The sequence below is a fragment of the Chinchilla lanigera genome, unplaced genomic scaffold, assembly GCF_000276665.1.
Source record: "Chinchilla lanigera isolate Chin_1 unplaced genomic scaffold, ChiLan1.0 scaffold00103, whole genome shotgun sequence".
Classification (NCBI taxonomy): domain Eukaryota; kingdom Metazoa; phylum Chordata; class Mammalia; order Rodentia; family Chinchillidae; genus Chinchilla; species Chinchilla lanigera.
This window is the reverse complement of record NW_004955504.1, coordinates 4,325,368-4,338,220: the sequence shown is the minus strand read 5'-3', so window position 1 is coordinate 4,338,220 and position 12,853 is coordinate 4,325,368.

Sequence of the window (12,853 nt, the reverse complement as noted above, 5' to 3'; positions counted from 1 at the left end):
TCGGTGACAGAGGGCTGTGGGGCCCTCGGCCCTGTGTTGTACACAGGTGCTGCTATGTCACCGTGGCAGGAGCCCTGGAGCAGCTCGTGTCCTCGCCAGCCTGTGAGGGTCACAGGCAGCTCGAGGTCCGCCTGCCGCGTTGCCACAGGGAGGTGACTTCAAGATCACCTGCTTTCGTGCTCCTTGCCGCTTCAGCGACACTTGACGGTTTGGCTGCATCCGTTTTTACCGAGATAGCGCAAAGTGGTGGCCTTCTACTGTCCATCTACGTTACTAGTTTGCCCTGTACATACATTCACACTGTTCTCTGTTTTTCTGCATTTGTATCACTGCATTCAAGCACGAGTTCTTCACTCAGTCAGTTTTAACCTGTTACTGTTAATGTCGAGCCTCAGCTTATTCCCAGCTTGGCACATGGGCGCCGTTTCCCCTGGGTTTGACGGCCCATCCTTCTTCCCGGCACAGTGAGAGGGACCCAGGCCCCCTGAGGCCCAGCTCCATCCACTGGAGTTTGGCAGTCAGGGCCGCAGGTGTGGGTGTGTCCACAGTGGCAGGGTGTCACTTCTTGGGGACTTCGCAGCAGAGAACTTGCCTGGTGACCCTGGCTGGCCCAGTCCGTGGCCTGGGAGGCGCTGGCCTGGCGGAGCAGCCTGAGGTGTGCGAGGTTAGTGACTGCCCTCACAGTCGCTCCCAGAGCTTCCAGAATGTCCAAGGCAGTTTTAGAAGTGTTCCTAACGTCCATGCTTTCACCGAAGTTTTCATCTCATTTCAGTCAGCATTTTGGCCGGTCTGATCCTGAAGAGCGCTTTGCTCCAAAGACGTCCTGCTGAGGGAGGGGTTCTCGTCCCCCCGTGGACCCGTGTCACTTTCCCAGAGCGTCACTGAGCAGCACGGGAGACAGACTCGTGACCTGCACGCCGTCATTCCCTTTGGACTTGGGAATATCTGTTAAGGAGATGCCTAACGTGGGTCCTCTGGAGAAAGCATGATGGGTATGCACAGCTTGCTGCACAGCCCAGCAGGTGTGCACAGTGACCTGCTTGCAAAGTCCTGCCCTGCTGTGTGTGACGGCAGAAAGCCGCAGAGCCCAGCTTGGTCACTGCAGTCACTGAGGGGACCATAGCAGCTGTTGGGAGTTGAAAGGGAGGGCAGAGAAGGACAGGTCCTGTTGTGTGCCTGTGTCTCCCGGAACGTGCACGACGCCTTCAGACCTTAGACCTGTTCAGTAGATCAGTAAGTGAGCCCGGGGGCCCCAGAGGGGCCCTGACCCTGCCGCGACAGTCTGCATGCGCTCAGGGAGAGCTCTGGAGCTGGGCTGACCGAGGCGTGGGAGCCTCACTGCCACCTGGCCGCAGTCCTGGGGGCGGGGCGAGCCTGTGGCCAGGGTCTCCGCGGGCCAGCCCCCACCAGGAGACCCGGCTGCGAGAGGACGGTGATGCTCCCGAGCCCAGCCTCACGCATGGCTCCGCCACTCCGCCTGCTTGCTCACAGGCAGCAGCGGCAGGCAGAAAACCTAAGAAGCACAACCTCCTGGCCGCTCAAGGGGAAAGAGCCGTGTCCCTCCCAGGACAGTCAGGGAAGGGGTCGGGGTGAGCGCAGGAAGGAAACGAGACAGAAATGCAAAGTAGCTCCAGAAACAGCTGACACTGACACGCAAGCGTTCACGCAAGGTGCAGGTGTAGGTACTATATTTTAATTACGTTTTGAATTGCTAAACATTCTGAGCTCAATATTTGAGAGGTGCAGATCAGTAAACATCCCCCCCTCCCCGCTCCCCTTGGCCCTCCAGAAAGGCAGCTGGCAATTTCCTGCCTTTCCTTCTAGGGACAGTCTGTACAGATGGAGTGGACAGGTAGGTTTCCCCTTTTCCACAGACACTGACATTCACACGGAACGTTCTGTCCTCCGAGCTGTTCCTGTGAACTAACTGAGCCCACTTCCAGTCGGTATCGGGAGTCCTCCCCGCTTAGCGAAGCGGCGGGCCCTCCCTGCCCTTCCCGCGCCCCCATGAGTAGACATTCGGTTTTTCCAGTCCTTCGTTACTGCCCCAAAGTCTGCAGGGAAGAACACTGCACTTTTCATTTCAGATGTCACACACAGGTCGGCATAAACCCCCGGAAGTGCCGTCCTTGGTCAGGGAGTGTGCATTTGAGATGAGGAGGGTGCTCGGCACGTGGGTGCTCTCATCAAATGAAGTGGAATTCACGGCAAGTGGCCGCTGGGAGAAGTGGGCAACCCTTCTCCGCTTTGTATCTGGAAAAGGAGTACTCTGTCAAAAACACGAACCACCTTGCAACAAAATATTGAGGAAAATCCAATATTACACGAAGAAAAGAGACGAATCCCAGTTACAGTGAGAAATGTTAATAGCATATCTCAGAAATAGGAAAATAAAGCAGAATAGAAGCATCTGAGTGTCAGTTCACAAGCCCGAGTAAGCACCAAGTCAGGAGATGGAGTACATGCTCTGCAGGTTTGGCCAGTAACTCCAAAGCTTACTCTTCTAAGAAGACCCATGAAGTAGACAAATCACTGATAACTGCTCAGTAAAAGGGAAGAGCACTCCACTGCGGAAAGCTTGCAAGCTTGCACGAACACCGAGTCTACTTCTGTACCCCTGGCTGCAAAGGTGGAGAAGCAATCCGAAAGCCCAGGTGAGCACGTATTAGCTGCCTGTTCCACCAGGAGAAGGCCTCCGCCGGCGGAAGTGCCCCTGACCCGGCCAGGTGTGCCCAGGTGATGCCTGGTGGCTGCTGCTGAGGGAAACAGCAGGTGGCAGTTACCCTGCATGCTCCTGGCCCTCCGTGGGGGGCTGAGTGTCTCCTTTCAGCAGTTAAGATGTGTCCAGGTGGGACTGTCTCCCCCTTCTGTTGTTAGGACAGAAAACACAAACGGGCTGCATGTGAACAACGGTGCTGGTTTCTCGGGGTTCTGCAGGCCGGGAGCTAAGGTGGAGGTGCCCCAGATTCGGGCAAATTCTGGGTCTTGGGAGGGCCACTTCCTGCTCCTGTGACCTCGGCAGTGGGAAGGCCATGGTTTCTCTTGTAAGCATGCGATCTCACGCGGGCTCGGCCCTCACGAGCTGATCCCCTCCCCATAGCACCATGTGGGGTGGGGAGGTTAGGCTTCCACGTCTGCGTGCGGGAGGGAGGGGAGGTGAGCATTCAGAGCACGGCTGCAGCACCACTGCACATCAGCAGATGCGGGGAGGCAGAGGGGCTTGCAAAGGGACTGCGTGTGGCCTTCTATTTCACAGGGGGCCTGAGGGTGGGCTCAGCCCTCCCTCTTCTTGGACGCAGCAGAACTGTCCAGAGGACTGTGATGTGGCGTACGTTTCCACAAACTCCTGTGAGATGCCGCCAACAAGGAGTGGCTGTCCCACCGAGGAGGAAGTCAGCCACTACAGGGCTGGCCTCAAGAGCTGCCTTTAACCCAGGCCCGGAATCCCAGCACTCTGGAAGGCTGAGCCAAGGCAGTCTCACGTTTGAGCCAGCCCGAGCAACTTAGGAATGAGGGCAGGTCCGTGGGAAGGCCCTGGTTCAACCGTTGATGCCAGAAACAGACAAAAAGATCCCTTTAGGGGCAGCCGAGGGGAAGCCTGGTTTGTTACGCTGATTTTTGGGACCAAGTGAAGAAACGGTGAACAGGAAGTCCTTGGAGCGAGGAGGAAATAGGGACATTTCAAGCCAGCTAGGACTCCTTCCTATGACCACCAGGCCAGCCCACAGCTCCTCCCCCATGGCCCCGCCTACGGCCTGCTCACACCGCCAGGCTTGACTCCACCCACTCCCCTGGCACCCTGCACACTAGGTCCTTTGCCTCTGAGCCAAGGACTTACAGAGTAGACAAAACCAGCCAATCACTTTCCACTCCAGCACCACAGCTGCTGATTGGTGGGTTGGGCACCACTGAGCTGCCTACCAGCAATAATGAACCTTCAGTGTCCACAAAGCACCTTAAGGGCCCCTGTCCCCCACCTGCCCTGCATGGCCAGTCAGGGGCCTTAGGCTGTGTTCCCTTAGGGGTGAGTGGGCACTCTGCAACCACTGCTCGTGGGAAGGAATAAAGAGGTAATTGTTTATGATCAGTGTTCACTGGCTTTTTTTTTTTTTTTTTTTTTTTTTTGGTCTTTTTGAAGCAAAGTTTCATTATACAGTTCAGGCTGGCCTTGAACTCACTTTGTAGCCCAGGCTGGCCTCAAACTCACAGCGATCCTCCTGCCTCAGCCTCCCCAGTGCTGGGATTACAGGCGTGCGCTGCCACTGGTCATCGGTTCTTAATCTCATGTTTTTATGAAGTGTGGCAGAAAATGTTTAAATTTAAAAGTTTTATTACAGTAGAAGACATTGCCATTAAGTCCCCTCAAGATACACCCCTTTGCTTCAGACACTTACCCATCGTTCTTGCCACCTTCTGACGAAGCCCTGGAGTCCTCGCATGTGAAGTGTGATGGAATCATGGGGAGTGCTGCTGCTGCTGACCGTTACATGGAAAGGCAGCTCTTTAAAGCATGACGCTGTCCTCCTCCACCTTGTTCATCAGGTCTGGCACCATGTGACTTCTGGCTCTTGCCCAAAGTCAGAAGGACCATGAAAAGCAAAGATTTTGAGTTGGTTCAGGGCATCAAGGCAGTGACAGCAGCACAAATACAGAACTTCAGGAAAGAGAATTTCCAAAACTGCTTCAGAATGGCAGTGTCTCACGGCACTGTGTCTTTTCTGTTGATTTTTTAAAATCATGCTTCATGTGTGTGTGTCACTCTCTCAGGGAAAGCCACACCAGAATAAGCTTTTCCAGAACACGCTTTTCTATTCCCTTAAAGGGGGATTGGCAGGAACTGCATTTCGCCCTTTGCTCTCTGGCATTTTATTTACATCTCTAAATTCCTGCCAAAGCCGAGAGAGCTAAGGTGTTGCAGCACTGTCAAATCAGTTAATTTCAACTGGAATCAAATGTGAAGATTGTCAACGGGGGCTGCTCTCGGTTGTTCTCCTGGGCTCCTTGGAGCGGCCTGCAGATGGTGAAGGGCGGTGTGGAATTTTTCTCTGGGTTCTCTGAAGCCTGCGCTCCTGCTCACTGGCTGGGCACCCTCAGCGGCTCCAGTTACCACCCTGGGTCTCGTCGGACTGCTGAATCGGCACGGAACCTACTGCCATCCCTTCCAGCTCAGCCATCCTGTGTACAGGTATTAAGGATTGTGTCATGCTTGTGCATGGAGTGTGTGCTGATTTAAAGTCTCCTGACTTTTACAATCTTTGGGCATAATTTTAAAAGTATGAGCCCAGACCCAGAAACATGAATGAAGAGATTCATAAATTCAACTACATAAAAATGTCCTGCATGGAAAAAAGCCTGTAAGATAGTCAAGGCAAAAGACAAGTTGAAAAGCATGCTAAATCAAAGGGCCAATATCTTTAATAAATAGAGTACCTTCAGATAGAAAAGGTCAACAAACAAATAAGCAAAATATATAAATATCAGTCAATAAACGTGTGAAGATACACTTATTAGAGGATGCACGCATAAGCCTTTAACTTTTGTCCCTGTCACCGTGTGTTGGCCCCATGGGATTGCTGGTGAGGGTGCACGTTGGCTAAACCTCTCCAGATGGCAGTTTGACAATACCATCAAATTAAGAATGCTCATACCCTTTTGTTTAGCAACTGTACTTCCAGGGACTTATCCTACACACAGAGGGCAAGTGTACAAGGTTGATCACTGAGGTGTTGAAAGAGCAAGGGATTGGAAACCTGCTAATAGGGAACTGATTAAACTGATCATCAGATACCTGCAGAATGGAACAGTGCTATGCAATGGCTAGCAGAGTAAGGCTGCTCAGTATTCGCCGACAAGTGTCTCTCATGTGCGGCAGGCAGTGCAGAAGGCCGGGTGTAGAGTGACAGCCTGCAGCACTGACCCCGACACCGGCTCTCTGGGGGACACGCATGGACCTTGTTACAGAGAGAAGACTGGGCATCTGGTACACAGGAACTGGAGAGCGACACATTGTGCACTGTTAAATTTTGTCCCATGCCCGTGTACTCCTGATAAAAATAAGAGAACACTTAACAAAATTGTGTCAAAGAGGAAAACATTTCACAGGGATAAAAGGAAGTTTCCTTGTCGGAGCTTTTGCACGAGTGTTGGGTCGGATCACACCTTCACTCGGGTTCAGATGAAGGTGAGGGCGTAGGGTGAAGGAAATAGGTTGTCACACTCGAGATGGGAGAGGGACAGCCCATGGCCACCGCCCATGCCTCCCCACGCCGCACGCTCAGTAGGTGCCTACCTGCTGACTCCCAGGGTGGGTGGAGTCCCTGCTCTGTTACCTGGTTCTCTTGCTTTTTGGAGGACTATTAGGGAATCTGTGTCCTATGTTTCTTTTTTGTTGTTTTTGTTTTTGTTTTTCTTCCGGTACCAGGAGTCGAACTCACGACCTTGTGCTTGCCAGGAAGGCGCTTTTGCCCCTGAGCTAAATCCCCAGCCACCTGTCCTATGTTTCTGATGCCATCTGGCCTTCACCCAATGTCCCGGCCCCTGTGGCCTGGCCTGGACAGGGCTGCCTGGACAGCCACTAGCATCAGAACTGCTCAATGATCCCCACATAGCTCCAGCTGGAGGTGTTGCCCGCCTAGCAGAGGTGGCTCCTGTGGCTGGAAAAAGCACACCTGGACAGATGTCACTGAAGAATAGCCGGGACCCACAGCTCTGAGCTGCAGCTACCCCCTTCAGGGTGCCATTTTCACAGCCCATTTCACCCTGAATCAGCAGTGCCCACAAACCTCACGTGGCTGATTGCCATCAGCTCTGGCTGGAGGTCCTGCGTGCGCCAGGATCAGGTGCATGATGGGCCACACACTTCCTCTGTTCAGTGCAAGGTGACTGTTTGGCTGTCATATGCCCTATGGCAGTTCACCTGAGTGACTTGGGAGCTACCTTAGGAATTAGTAAAGCACACTGTGGGCGTGTCTGGGTGGGTCACGGAGGTGTGCCCTTGGGGACAACCTTGGGTCCCTGCGCCTTTCCTCTCTGACAGTCTCCCTGTTCTCCACCTCCTGGCCACCATGGATTAAGCAGCTTTGTCCATCTTGCCATTCCTGTATGACGTTACTGCCTTAGAGCCAGCTCACCATGGACTGAAGCCTCTACAACCGTGAGCCAAAATAACCCTTGTGCCGAATGAAGCCTCTTTTTCTTTAAGGTGTGAGTGTCAGGTGTTTGTCCAGGGGTGTGAACACTGACTGATACACTCTTCTCCATAACCTCCAAGACACTGAGCACTTCCACAGGACTGGTTTCTTTGGAAGTAAGCGTGGTGCTTGTGAAACACCCTTGCCCAAGTTCCCATCATGGCCTCCCCAGGGCCTGAGAGGGGGTGTAACCTCAGGGTCTCTCTTCCTCCAGCTCTTCCATTCCTCCGCACCCTCAGAACCAGTGGTGTCGGGAGCCTGGGTGGCAGGAACTCTCAGAAAGATCCTCCTGACTCAGCACAGCCGTCCTACCAGGTGACAAGGACAGATGAGGCTGCAGGCATAGCAAGCGTTTCCAGGAATGCATTTGTAGAAACTGCTCCACAGAGCAGGCAGCGTTTTCCCAAAGGAGTCGCAGGAGTGATCAATGGCACAAAATGACAAGGGGCTGCCTGTCATGCCCAGGACTATGTGTCAGATAAATCAGACCTAAAACTAGAAAGATGTCATGAAAATGAAAAAATAACAACAGTAAATTTCTGTAATCGTGGAAAATAATACCATTATCTGCCAAGATGGAGTTTTAGAGCTCAATTAGCAGCCCTCCTTCCTCGTCCTAGAGGTGGCCGTACACGTCTCTGGACCCGGAAGGGCATTCGCCCTCCGTCTTAACCCTGGGGGCTGCAGGGCAGGACTCCTCACACATGCAGGCCTCTCCTTCAGAGAAAGGAGTTTCTTTGGTCCCTGGCTGCATTCTGTAAGCCCGCCTTCAGATTTCAGACTTGCCTGTACCCGCACCCCCAGGAACCCAGCCCTTTCAGTAGAGCTCTCTGTCTCTGTATGTACAGTCTCGTGCCCTTAACAAAGGGACGTGTCCTGACACCGTGCTTTAGGTGGCATTGCCATGCGAGCGTCAGAGTGTGCCCCACCAACCCGGGCAGCGATCTGGAAGCGTGTGCCGCCCTCTAAACGTTCTCCTCCCTCCCGCAGGCAGAGCCCTCAGGAGGGCATCTTGGGGAACTCAGTCGCCCGCGCCTTCTTACTGATGCGCCTGAGGGGCCTGAGTGTCCACTGGGCCAACTCACAGGGGTTTCTCACTTTGCAGCCTGCAACTTCGCCCCTGTCTTAGTCACTTTCCTCGCTGCCACAATTTAAAGGAAGAGGGGTTTGCTTTGGCTCACACTGTATAGAAGTCTCATCCACAGTCAGCTGGCTCCAAGGTGGGATGGCCTGGCGGAGGGGCCTGGCGGAGCAGAGCTGTCACGGCTGGGGGGACAGGAGGCAGGAAGTTAAGGGAGGAGCTGGTAAGGGAGAATCTTCCAGATCATGCTCACAGTGACCAGCCTTTTCCAGCTAGGCTCACCTTCTAAGAGTAATCAGCTATAGTGCCCAGATAGTCCAGTCACCGCCCTAGGTCCTACCTGTGATCACATGCGGCTCTAGGGGGCCTCTAGATATAACCATAGCAGCCGTTACTCACCTGGAAAGCTGACCCTGGCTTGGCTTGCTGTGAGTGAAAGAGTCCCAGCAAGCATGTGTTTCTGCAATACAGACATTTTGTCCATAGGGGAGATTTGCTCTGGAAAGTGACTTTCCCCCACAGTCAGCTTGCCTGGCACTCCCAACAGTGACTTCTTAGCTTCTGTCATGTGGGACTCGAAAGCCCACCACTCATTTCCACAGTAGATAAGGAGCAGTGCTTCTGGAACTGTTTAAACTTCCCAGAGCTGGCAGTAAATGCGGCATCACTTGTCTGAACTTTTCATTCAACCCTGCGGTTTCCCTGCTGTGGCCGCGTGGTCACGGTGCAGAGGGGGACCTGGGCATTTCTCCATATTGGATGTAGCTCCTCCTGGGAATTGTCTGTGGTCTCATTGGCTTGTGGCACATCCTTTAACAGCTTCCATTTCTGCGTTGTTGTCTGTGAAGATGGCAGCTATGGTGCAATGGGGCGGGCCTGACCGCTGAGTAATAATCACCCCGATTGTCTACTTTCATGGTCCTTAGTGACCTTTAACTTCCTCCCAGGGCATTAACTCCATGTGGCCCCTTCCTGGCAACAGTAACTGTGGATTGTGTACACTTTGGGCCGAAGATTAACAACGAAACATGAGATTAAATCAAGCAGGAGATAAATGAGACAGGCAAGGGGCCTAGTGCACACGGGCTGTGTGGGACCGCTGTGGCCCACTCCACACACGTTCCGCAGTTGCCATGGTTCAGATCCAGGAGTCCCCGAAACCCTCATGCACGCTGAAGTGGGCCTTGGGAAGGTGACTGGATCATGGGGTGCCGTGCTCACCAGTGGATCCGATCACTGAGTTCAGAGCTGAGTGCTGTTAGGAGCTGAGGGTTGCCGGAACACGGTCCCTTGGGCGTGACCTGGAAAGGTGCACTTCCCTCTCCGGCTCCTCCCTCCTCTCTCTGCTTCCGGGCCACCATGGCGTGAGCAGCTCTCCTTCGCTCAGACTCTTCCACCATGCCCTTCCCGCCTTGGAGCAGCCCAACACGGACAGAATCCTCTGAAAACCATGAACCAAAATGAGTCTCTTCTCCATGAAGTTGTGAGTACTGGGAAATATGTCCCAGTGACAAGAAAGTGACTCACAGCCAGCTTCTCTGTTACAAATGAGGAGAAGGAGTGCACGCTGAAGAATGAAAGTGAAGCACAGCAGACACGTAACCCGGCATCATAATTATTTACAACCCTTACGAGGAGGATGCACAGCGACGCCTCAGTTCACGAACTGAATTCTTTCCACGATTCTGGTTGCAAACTGAATCAGACCTGAGCCGAATCAGATTTCTGCATCGGTCAGCACTGAGCCTAATCATTACATTTGATTCGGTCCTCGCCCAAATCAGTTTGCAGCCAGCACCCGGGAAAGAATTGAGTTCGTGAACCGAGGCACTGCTGTGTAGCGCATAACCCCATGTGCGGGCCGACTGTGAGCACTCCCTGTCATCTGGGTCACGGCACCTGCCTTTTATTGCAGATTTGTTGTTCCACTCGGCACAGGGTTTGGAGTCACTCAGGAGAGGCACAGCACAGGGGGAAACGTTTTCCTTTTCTCATTGCCGTGACTCACGCAAAATATGCTTGCGGAGGAAGTGACTGAAGAAGAGTCATGTCTCAGGGTGCCTGGCCTTGAGTGCTGGGAAGGAAAGAGGCGGTGCGGCCTGGGGAGGCTGGAGAAGAAACTTTCCTCTTTACCGGCCGATGGCTGAGACCCATGAAAAAGCTGGGAAACCTTGGAAAACTGTTGGGCTTTTTATTTTGACTTATAATTTTCTTCCTTCTTTCCCTTCTTCCTCCCTCCATTCCTTCCTTCCTGTTTCTCTCCCTCTCTCTCTCTTACTTTCTTTTGTACTTGGGGTTGAGCCCAGGACATTTGCATTGAGCTATGGCTTTTTTATTCTCAGTTTTGACACAGTGCCTTGCAAAGTTACCCACATTAGGCTTGAATTTGCAATTCTCCTGCCTCAGCCTCCCAGATTCCTGGACTTACATGCGTATGCCACCACTCCCAGCTTTGCTAAAGTTTTGAGGAACAATGAAACTTTGGTTCTAGAAATGTCGACATAAACTCTCCCCATGGCAGGGTCTTAGAGCTCCCCTGTCCACCTGAGCCCAGGCCTCTGTAGCTGCGGGGAAAATTGTGGGGTGTTCCCTTTCGCAAGCTAGTTAGCTTACCCCGGACAGCCTTTTGCAAGCTCTAACTCTTTGGCTTTTACAATATGGAAATGGCACCATCAGCAGTTGGCAATATGTGAAAGAAACATTCCTCTGTTCAGCCTGGTGGTGATGTCAGAATGTGGCACTCAGACTGGTAAACAGCCTTCCAATCAGGATGCGAGTTCCAAGGCTCCAACTGCTGCCAGTTGCCCCATACCCTGAGGAACCTTTTCTTTTCTTTCTTTTAGAAAATTAATGTATTTGAGAACAAGGCAGATATCAACCTACTGATGAATCATAATGTGAGAACTTGATTGGATATGCTTTCTTTTTGGAGCTATGGCTTGGTTTTAAGTGTATACATGACTTGGTAAATGCCCGTGTGCTCTATGGTTTAGAGATAGTTTGAGTGTGTTCTCCAAAGCCAGGTCCAGTGTGGTGGTGTTGAGGTGGTCTGCCCTTTACAAGGTGGGGCTGAGGGAAAGGCAGCTAGGTCACTGGGGGCATCTCCCTTGGAAGGGATTAGTGTAGTCCCAGTTAGCTCCTACAGCAGTCAGTTGTTATAAAAAAAAAATGCCTCTGGTCCCCACAGCTCTCTGGCTTCCTGTCTTGCCATGCAATCTCTCCTCAAACACGATCCTGCCACCCTGCCATCTGCCATGTTGGAATGTAGCCCGGAGGCCCTCACCAGAGGCCGAACTGATGGGGCTGCCTGATTTTGAACTTCCAGCCTCCCAGCCTGCAAGCTAAATAAACCTCTTCATAAGATTATTGAGGCTCAGGGATTTTGTTAAAGCAACAGAAAACAGACCAAGACACATGCCACCAGTGGGCTCCAGTGTAATTTAACATTTTCAAAACACGGTTCCAAAAAAAGCACTTCATGTTCTTACACTTGTATCTGGAAATCTGAGCAATTTATGTGACAAATTATGTGACTACAATTTGTAGTACAACCATTGGTGAATTCCTACAATCCTGTCTAGTGAAACTATGTGTTGACTCTAATGTTCTTTTAAATTATTATTTGTATTCCCTTTAATGATTTGATCCATCTTCTATTCTTACATCTGGTAATCTGAGCAACTTTGCTGAAGATAACAATATGTAATATAACAACCACTGTTAATCCCTATTGTTTGGTTTGAAACCCCAGATCATTTTTAATGTCCTTGCTTTGTTTTGTCTTTTGCTATTCTTTTTTTTTGTACTATTTTCTTTAAAATAAAAATTAATTTAAAAAGCACTTAATGAACATAGGCCAAGGAGGCATTGAAGATTCATGGGTAGAGGGAGCAGAGGGGCAGGATGGCGCAGTTGGTCTAGTGGGCATTTGAGGAGAGAGCTTTACACAGCCCCCTGGAAAGAGATGCTCAGATACAGTTGCTGCGTGGCTGCAGTAATGACGCAACCTCTGGGCCATCTTTTTACACTTGATCTTAGCCAAAAGGCCAAGAAGCAATGGGAGTAATCTTTTTCACTGGACAAATAGCAGCTTCAGTTGATCAGGTTGAAGCTGGCTCTGGTCAAGGCAGCAGCATCAGCTAGGTAGTAGGGCAGACCCTGGTCAACTGTGCTGGACGATGCTCTAGTGTCTCCAAGTTGGGAGTGAGATCAACAGGGCCTCCCTACCTCCGCCATCTGCTCAGCGCTCGGCCCTCAGCGCTCCGTGTGTTGGGAGCGAGCATGGAGAGTTCCTGTCTGTGCTTTACTCAACCTGTGGAAGGGAAAAACCCGACCAGTGATGCTGGAGAGTTGCCTGCAGTCCGGTGCCCCGGCTGTTCAGTGTCCACCAACAGATGCACTTCTGCAAGGCACTCATGGGGACCAGCACAGGATCACCAACTTGGGTCCCTAAATGTCACTGTTCTGGACCGTCAGCACAGTCAGAGAAAAGAAACAGACCATTTAAAATCTCAACAATGAGAATTATGCGGTCGGCATGGTGGCGTACATCTGTGACCCCAGCACTTAGGAGGCTGAGACA